The following is a 9,989-nucleotide window of genomic DNA, read 5'->3' on the forward strand; positions in this document are numbered from 1 at the left end:
CAACTCAACACTAGTTATTACACTCTCAAACCTTGTTCACACTCTCAATAAATAAACACACAATGCAAAATTAAACCACTTTGTCACTCTTATTCAAAAAAGAAGAGAACTCCTGGAAACCATTCTCTCTACAAATGTTGAAACACACATTCAAATGAAATGAACACACCATCAAACTATAACAAGAATTAAATAACGTTCACACTAACAAAGGGACCGGTCCAGGACATATCTTGTTACACGATATAGAGGTTAGAATTATAGAATCATTAAAGCATGAACAAGACTAATAATAACAGTAACAACAGTCACACAAGAATTATAACTGAGGAAATAAATCAAATAGATACAATATCTTCCTAACCAGTGATCCTTGCAAAGAAGGAGGGTCCTTCCTTCCTAGCAAGTGCTGGTACACTACACAACACACAAGCTAGTCAACAGAAAGGTATGGTATTGGGAAATATTGCGAAATAACAGCAAGAGTAATGGTGTCAATGGGTAATTACTAATTTAGGATAAATGTATTGTGCATCTGCCTGATGGTAATTACTGAATTTGGATACAGTCATAGTGTATCGTACGCTACATATCATACACTCCTCCCCCCTAATATAATTACAAAAACCGTCCTCAACATGTGTAACAGAAAAAGTCATATCCAATGCCATAATGAGGAGCAAAATAGGACATTACAGAGGAAGCTAAAAATGAAGCTACAAAGGAAGCTAAAATGGACGCTAAAAATAATGCCATAGCCAAGAGAAAAATAGGATGTCACACAGAAGGGTATACATGAAACTACATCAGGAGCTAAGGAAAAGGTTAAAATGGGCGTAATAGTTGGCGCTAAATTCAATTCTATTTTTTTTCAAATTTAACGCCAACTTTAAGTGATCAGTGAAAAAAAAAAACCAAAATTAGCGCCATCCCAATAAATAACCCTGATTTTTTCAAAAGGGTGGAGAAAAATACACTAAGAAAGTTAGTGGAAGAAAAAAAGGGAGCTAAAGAGGAATTTAATCATGGGGATTTGTTGTAGTGATATTTTATCATGCGAGGAGGGGAGGATGGAGCTTGGTATAGAATAGGCAAATTTTGGACTATGTGAATGCAGTTTGGGATGGTGTGACTGACGTCATGAGGAGCAATGAGCCTTTGCATGATCCCATCCACTTGTGTGGTTTGTATGTTATTGATTTTACTTAAAGTTGGATGATTTTGCCTTATGTCAAGACTATTCTAAGGGGACTAAATCAAATTGAATTTGAGAACCATGAGTTGATATTTTAAGCTATGGTAGATTGCACCATCCAAGGGTTCCATTTATTTCGAGTTCCATGACTTGGAGTTGACAAGCTCTTTTAACACATTTATTTTCCTCACTATTTTGCTTCCGAAAGATGTGGAAGCATGATTTTTGGGGGAATGCTTCATACAATGATATAATTATTCTCATTATAATTTCTAGACATATTTTTCTAGGCAATATGCCTTTGTATAGATAGTCAATAGCTAGAAGGGAGTCTACAAGGATGACTATATTGGATACTCACGAGTATTTTGCAATGATGAGGCCCTATAGGAGGTCATGCAATTCAGCTCGGTTGTTTTTCATGGACCCCAAAGCCCAGGCATACCTTGTGTTCAATTTTCCATCAAGGTTGTAAAAATCCCCCTCCCCTCCTGCCACCCTTGGGTTTTTCTTTGAAGCACCATCAAAATGGAGCCAACTTGCTCTTTTCTTCTTCCAATTTCCAAGATCTTGATTAGGAAATCTAAGGAGCCAACTATGATCGGTACGATTGGTTTTACACAATGTGGGCACCCTTTTACGGGAAAATCCTTCCAGCTTTTCCAACCACTCATGTTCTCTTTGAACCAGTTTCTAGTCAGTTTCATTTGAGTTGAAGCTTCCAAATTTAGCACACAAAAGGAACGCTTTCATAAATATTGATTGAGGTCTAGGGAGATGATTTTTAAAAGTGGCATTATTCCTTGCCAACCAAAGTTTCCAACACATAAATTTGAGAAAGGATTCCCATAACCATTTGAAGTGGGGTTTATCATAAAAATTTCCATTGTATAATTTGGACCAAGAAGAGAGAAGGCTTGGGATATTAGGGGGTCATCTAATACAATTATACATAGAAGATAGAGCTTCTAGTCAAACAATTTTAGTGAAGGAGAAGGGTAAAAAGAGATGATCCAGTGTTTCTTCATGGTGCTTACATAAGGGAAATCGAGAGGGTCATTGGATACCATGCTTTAGGAGGTTTTCAGCAGTGAGAGGTTTCTTGTGGGCTAATGTCCAACAAAATGCATTGATTTTTGGATTCACATTATTGCACCAATTTGTTTTCCAAATTGAATATTTAGGAGGAAGAAAACCAGCATACAATAAAGCTTCATAACCACCTTTCACAACATATTGAGACTTTTTCTAACCCATCTAATTCTCCACTTGTTTCTTCCAAGGGGAGGAACCAATCAAATGGTCGTAAAGGATATTCACACAGTGAGTAAGTATGTTTGGGATTATGTCCAAATTGCATCCAATATAGTGTCCATTTGTATCTCATTAGGAGATATCTGTCAACGAAGTTCTTCCTTGGGTCATGAGAGAATTCTTAATAGGCCATATTTCTCGAACTTCTTTTAGGGGCATGTTATCTCTCAACAAGTTTTCTTGTTTGTTACAAAAAAATCCCTAAGATAAACTTTTCAAACCAATCTTGCAGATTGAAGGCCAACTCCTTCAATCCAAAGAGGGCTCTCTCTGACAACCTAATCACTAAGCTTAGAAACTGGTTGTGTCTTCAAACAATGGCTAGATCTTCAGTAGGTTTGTGCTGAAATAGGGCTTTATTGACATAAAGCAATTAATCCATTGGGAAATGGGGTCAACAAATTAGGATTTTAGATGCAGTTACCAAGATATTGATTGTATAAATCAAGATGGAAATAGGCATGGTAGATGGAAAACTGTAGACATATCAAATATCATCTAAATGGTAGTAGGAGATAACAATCCACTATAACATGGCATGAAACATGAATCCTCAAATTTTAGGAGAAAGAGTGCAGATGTCTAAACCATATGAACTAGAGCATTAAATTAATGACTTATGTCACATATTCTCATTTAAACATAAGAAGATAACAAATAAATGGAAACACATAGAAAGAAATCTATCACAAAAGAAAATTGATTGAGTATACCACCACAAGAATCTCTGTATCATTGAACATAATATCCTAGTCTTCTTGGCACATGAATATATAAACAATTTGATCACACACAGCAAAAAGAGACTACTTTGTTTCAGAGTCCAACCTTTTTTCCTTCTTTTTGATATACTATATAGAAAAAGTCCATGAAATTTTCAAGATCCACCAATTCTAGAAATTTAACTATCAAAAAGTACAAAACCTCATAATTGAATTTAAAAAATGTAATAAATCCTACTATCCTATCTATTCTAGCTATTCGAGCCTTATCTTGCCATCTAAACAAGAAAAAAATATCTATGCAAACTATTATGGTACCTTTGTTGATTCTCTGGAATAGATTGATGAGTCACATGCTAGACTTCAGGATCTGGAATTGTTTACTACTTTTTAGGGTCATTCACCATCTAGGCCATGTGTAGATCCTTCTTGTAGCTATCCATGAGATACATTGAACCTACAAAAAATCTCCTCAGGTCATGCAACTAAATTTACACATGTCTCCCTTGTCTTAAGGCATCTCCTTTTCATTGAACATGTGACCAAAACCATCATATGTGTGCATTAAATCCACAAAATATTGTATAATATCATCATTAGGCCTTAGAATATGATGAATAGACTATCAAAAATCTTTAGTGAAGTTTCATGAGATATATTAGTCAAAATTAGGGTTTTTTACAATGAAAATAATTTCCCCTACTCTTCACTCAAGGCACTACTTCACAAAAAAAAGAGATTTGTTTATTCTTTCATGGCTTCAAAAACTTGAGCAAGCATACTCAACTTGTCTTGGTTTTCTCTTGATCTTGTAACCCTTTTACCTCTTTTGTGTATCTCTTTGCTGACTATTAGGGTTTCTTGTTCCTTTGCTTCTCCAGATTCCATTTTCCTCCCCTTTTTTGGCTCTTTTCTTACCTTTGGAAGATTATGTATCTTACTCTTCATCAATGACTATTGGCTCTTTTAGTTTAGGGTTAAATTTTGCTTTGAAGCCTAGTCTCAACTTATTGGGAGCTCTGGTGTGAGGCTTTCTCAAGTAATAAACCCTACACTATGTTTCTCGGCTTGTATCCTCTGCCTCCATTTTTGGCTACTTTCCCTTTCTATTTTGTGTTGCTATATGCCCTAACTCTTCCTCCTTTTGCATTTGTTGTTGTTATTTTTTTCCTTTTCTCTTATAAAACCTAGTTTTTTCTTTATTCGTAGGGTTTTCTGCATGTTCTTGTACATGGATTTGATGACTAGGATCTCCTACCTCTGCTTCTGGAACTAGGGTTTCAGCATTGCTTGTAGCCCTAACTTTTTTTTGTCTTCTAGGTACAAGGTTCACCAATTAATTTCTTCTCAGTTTCTCTATTTGCTTATTCATTTCATGTATGTACAGTATTTTAATGAAGCCATGATGGCATATATTATGAGGTAATAACTTTGCTTTGGTTCTAGCCTTAGTAGCCATTTTAAATATGATTTGATGTAAGAAATAAGGCAGACTCATGTTCCCAAACCGAGCTAAATCCCATAAACAACTCATATGGTATAGATAGATTTTAGAATATTTGCCTTCACATGTAAAGAATGATTGCACAATATTTAAGGCAATAGACTATTCAGGCTTTAGCATCTTCTGAGGGACTCCCATGCTCCAATTAGGGTTTTGATACTCTTCCTTTAAGAAGAAAGTGAGATCCACATTCTGAATCATTTGTTTCTTGAACCACTTCTCACCCTTGGTAGGAAACCTTGTGGCTTCTTCTATTGAATCCTGAGTAACTGCAAACTCCACATCTCTTATCCAAGATTTGATACCATCGAAACAGTGAATAAAATCATGACATCCACTCAAGTTATAACTATTAAACTACTGGAAAACAACCCCCATCCTACATGTGAAGTTTCATCATAGACCTCAAACCATAATCCATCTAGTTCATATCATATTTAATGGTCTGACTTTCCCATTCTTTAGCTGAGAAAAATTGTAAACTTTACCACACACTGTAAAAAAATGCTAACAATTACACTATGTGTTTCCAACAAGTCACCGGCGTTTGCTAGAAAAAGTTCATGTACAGACAGTTCCAGTTTTAATACTTCGCCTCTTAAAACCTCTTTTGGCGCTTTGAAACCACCTCAAAACATCACATCAAGTCATATCATAGGTTAAATTTCACCAAAAAATTTTAAAGCATTTAAAATGACCCAAGTGGTAGTTTTAAAAAGTTTCTGTTTTTTCAAAATTCTACAGGCGCTACGAAAATATTTTGTAGTGCGGTATGTAGGCACTAGGAGAATATTTTGTAGAACACTACGAAAATATTTTGTAGCTCCACCTATTTTTGGCATCTGATTGATCCAGGTGGATATTAGTGGCCACCCACCAATTCCACTTGGACCCCCACCATTGCTTCTTTCAGTTTTTCAGTTTCCTTAATTGTAGCACAATTTACTATTTTTAGCAGTTTTTGGGTCCTAAACTTCGAGAGCCGTTTTGAGGCCCTAAACGACTTTTTTTTGGAAATCTACCACCAGTGATTTTTTGTCTAAAATTGTTTTTTTTGTCATATTCCTCGGAAATATCTTTCCAACGAGCTATCATGCACATCAAACGGAAATAATATGACCAAGTCGCGACCTCGGGTAGTTGGTTGTCCAACTCACCCCAACGGGGCCCATAAACTCTTGGTGTTACATCTCCTCGGGTTAGGGTTTTTGTTGTTTAGGGTTGGCTCTTATTGTTCAATAATAAAAATGCCATTGAGCCTCATTGTAACGGAGTTCAGAGGCATGTAAACGCCACATCTCTTCTCAGAGATAAGCTACCATCGCCCTAGTTGGTTTATTTCCATTTTTGTTTGTAAGCATATTTCAGTATTTCACATTAATGAAATGAAGTATTATTTCTACTGCATATTTATGTTTATGGTTATCTCTGTAATTTGTTGCATGCCTATTTAAATCCGAATCAGTGGTATCAGAGCGGTCTGCTTTTTTTCTTTGTTTTTCTTTGCATGTCCCCAATGAGGTCGGGATATAGGGAGTTAGGGCTTGAACTGGTCGAACCTTTGCAAGACTAACCTCGCAAATTCCGACGGCCTCCGATGGTGGATGAAAAGAAAGATGAGGGGGCAAGAGACCCTATCCAAATCTTGCTCGAAGAAGCCCTTGAGCAACAAAGGAACGCGGTGATGGAGAGCTTTGCCCAGATCCTTCAGCGGCTACCCAGGGGCGACGCATCGGCTTCCAACAGCTACTCTAGAAAAGCCACACCGTTTAAGGTACAAGTTAATTTTGAAATCCCCATATTCAAGGGTCAGATAGACGCAGATGTTGTTAATAAATGGTTAAATTTTCTAGAGGGTTATTTTTCTATTCATGATTTTTCCAGTTAGGAAAATATTATTTTCGCTCTTCTCAAAGCAACCCCCCACATCAAGGATTGGTGGGAAACCTACTGCGAGCAGAAGGATGAAAGTACAGGCTGACTATTTTCAGCCGCACCCACTTGGAATTCATTCCAGGATGCCATCACAGAGCAGTACTACCCTGTCAGAAGCTATGAGGATCAATACATAAAGTGGACCACGCTGCGACAAGGAAGGGACCAAGACGTGCCGAAGTTTACCAATATTTTCCATACCCTTCGCACAAATTTGGGTATCAAGGATTTGGAGCAGCATTTGGTACTCAAATACCGCGGTCGCCTGCACAAGTACATCCAAGAAGAAATAGAATTCTTGAACATCTCCTCACTCGAAACAACATACCGATATGCTGTCAAGGTCGAGCAAAAGTTTAAACAGAAGAAGCGAGACTTTGGATCTGTGAATCTGAAGCAAGGGAAAGGTTCCCACAAACCGCAGAACAAAGGACAAAGCCAAGGCAGAGCGGCCCAAGAAAACCCACCAAAGCTGCAAGCAAAGAACATCGTCGCGTAGCCAAAAAAGAACACGAGAAAGTGGTGTGAGTTCCATAAGGGCTCCACTCACAACACAAGTGAGTGTCGGGCCAAGCAGTCACCGATGGCCAAGCTAAAGGTTTTGGAATCAAATGCATGTTTTGAATCTGAGTCAGAACCCGATAAGGGGAATGACAAAGGGAAGCAAATTATTGATGTGGAGCCCAAAGCCATCGTTGCCACCATGAAGATCCAGAAGGAGGAACCCGAAGATCCTGTTAGCGTTCGAATTTGCCTCAGGCTGAGGAAGGCAAAACTCGAGGCCACATCAAACCACGCTCAGCCTCGTAGCTAGCCCTACAAGGACAGGAGAGGGCTCTCTCCGGGTCTATCTCGGCAGAAACGTCTTCAAAGGGGCTGAGATTACCAATAAGGAATACTGATTTTAGGCTAGTAAATTGATAGGAAAAGGGGTTTTAATGGATGATGGGGTTTTCTGGGCTGCATGGGGCAAAGAAACAGCTTGAACAGAGAAATATAATCAAAAACACAGATTATCTCCTGAGGCAAGGTAGGAAAGAAATTTAACAATTAAATTGAGATAAACGGAATGGCAAGACTGCTGAGAAGTCGACAAGGGCATAGAAGATGGATCCTTGTCAAACAGAAGAAAACATTAACTATGAATACTTCCTCAAGACAGAGCAAATAAATTGAATTCTGCCTTTCTCACTTAAAATTATTCAACAGAAATGAGTTAGGAATGAAATGAAAAACATTACAAGATACATATGAGACAGAGAAGAAACATATGTCAAATGTCATACCACAAGAATCTCAGGGGTCAGAGCTGTATTTTTCATTAAAGTCTCTGTCAAAAACTGTACAAGAAAGCTCTCTGTTCTCCTCCATGCACACCTCCTGTAAGTTCTGCATCTGCTCCTGCCCTTGGAAGCATAATAGGAGTGGTTAGATTGACGATGAGCGGTTTCTGGCATTGAACCCGGAGTCTTTAGTTGCAAAACAATATGGTTAGCATCCATGTGGTCAGTTCTGCTACCAGAATGATTTGAAGATGACTTGGGCCTATTATTTATTCGATGACCATTTGATATATCACTTGCCGTTGACTTGCCTTCTTGTTGAGATTCAAGATTTTCACCAGAAGTTTGAGTTGATATTGTTGCACCAATAGATTGAGATGTACCAGTTGTGCTCTAAGGTCAATTCCCTGGATGTTGCTGTAATTGTACAAGGTAGCCAGGCAGAGGTTGTACAGATGAAGGATACTGTGCTGATGGTCTTTCAACGTGAGTGTGTGAATTTATTGGAGAAGAATATGGTGGAAATGCTAGATATGGATTACTTCCATCAGTGCTCCTATTTCCAAAGAATGGATATGTCTGAAAAGAGGGGTGCATGGTAATAGTTCCTGGAGGAACGAGAACATGAACAAAAGGAGGTGCCATGAGAGGAGCCTGTGCATGACCTTGTAGTGGGGCAGGGTGTGAATCAGGAACTGTAGTTGATCCTGGATGGGGAACTGGCACAGAGTATGGGAAAGGGGGTGCCCCCATCATCATTGTCGAATCCATAGTTGTCCATGAGAACATTGCTCGTACACGTTGTTCATATTGACTTTGCAACTGATCAATTTTTTCCTTCAATGTAGCTTTCTCTTCTCTAAGTTCATTCTTCTCCTGTGCAAGATCACAAGATTCTTCTGTCAGAGACGTTTGATCTTTCTCCAAGCGTTTTACTTCAGCAGTCATCTCCTTCAACATCTGAATGGTATCTCCAAGAATCGTTGCCTTGTCATTTTTAGGCCGATCAGGATCTGAATTTGCAGACTTGGAGGCGATTAGACACGATCTGGGCGCATGAATAAAAACAATTTGAGTGCTGGACTGAGTGCGTAGTGCGCTCTCCCAGTGCGTAGCGCACAGCCTGATGCGTAGTGCCTGTGTATTTTTACACTAGCCGCTGATACCCAGTGCGTAGCGCACTGCCCGGTGCGTAGCGCACAGCTTCAAAGCGTAGCACACGTTTCCAGCTCTGCTTCTCAGTTTTGAAAACCACGATGTCACCCTTCTAACCCAAAACAGAATCCCTTTCGTGCTAGACGCCTTGCTCAAGTCACAATAATTTTTTTTTATATCTTCATCCTTTGATCGATCCAAAAATTCATTTTTGAACTTGAGTTATCGCTCATCTCCAAGCTGGGCTTCATTTCAAGCTTGAGCCGATTAGAAAGAGAATCCATTGTTGAATTTGTTATTATTCATAAGTTAAGCTAAGGATCATTAGGTGGAGTGTTAGACTCGCTGGGAACAGACTCCAGAGTTGGACATGGCGTATTTTTTAGCAAGATGCTTGAGTCATTAGAAATAGAATCAAAATTTGAAGATTCCATATTTCTCAAGCTACCATGCAGTCCACAGCTTCAACGTTGTGCTTAGTCAAAACCCTTCTTATTGTTTGTTTCATGCAATCCACAGCTTCAACATTGTGCTTAATCAAAACCAAAGTTGACACTTGTTTCAACTGTTTGCTCTGCGTTCTGGAAGAAACTCCAGCAATGAATTTAACAACCTTTTTATGCTATAGCGCTGATCTGAAACAGAATCAGGTGTTGATGTGAAATCGATGTTCTTTCTGTTTGTGCTTTTACAAGGATAGGAGCTAATGAATCCTGGCAAGGTGACCAGGGCCTGCTTTGACATTCTTCATGAGGGCAGACTTTTAAAAATATACTTATTGCAAACCACTAATTTGCCAATTTCTTCTCCAAAACAGGGTTTTGGAGAAGAATTATCCTTTTGATCTTTGAAACCTTTGAAATAATGAACCTTCTTCTGGC

The 9,989-nt window shown here is 38.5% G+C and overlaps 1 pseudogene; it reads right to left on the reverse strand.

Moving 5' to 3' along the window:
* Positions 1-6,369: 6,369 nt before the first annotated feature.
* LOC149234316 (uncharacterized) lies at positions 6,370-9,852 on the reverse strand (annotated as a pseudogene).
* Between the last annotated feature and the right edge of the window lie 137 nt (positions 9,853-9,989).

This window comes from Pinus tabuliformis, chromosome 8, assembly GCF_031772625.1.
Source record: "Pinus tabuliformis cultivar Carrire ecotype Pingquan chromosome 8, CPIR1, whole genome shotgun sequence".
In the NCBI taxonomy this organism is placed as follows: Eukaryota; Viridiplantae; Streptophyta; class Pinopsida; order Pinales; family Pinaceae; genus Pinus; species Pinus tabuliformis.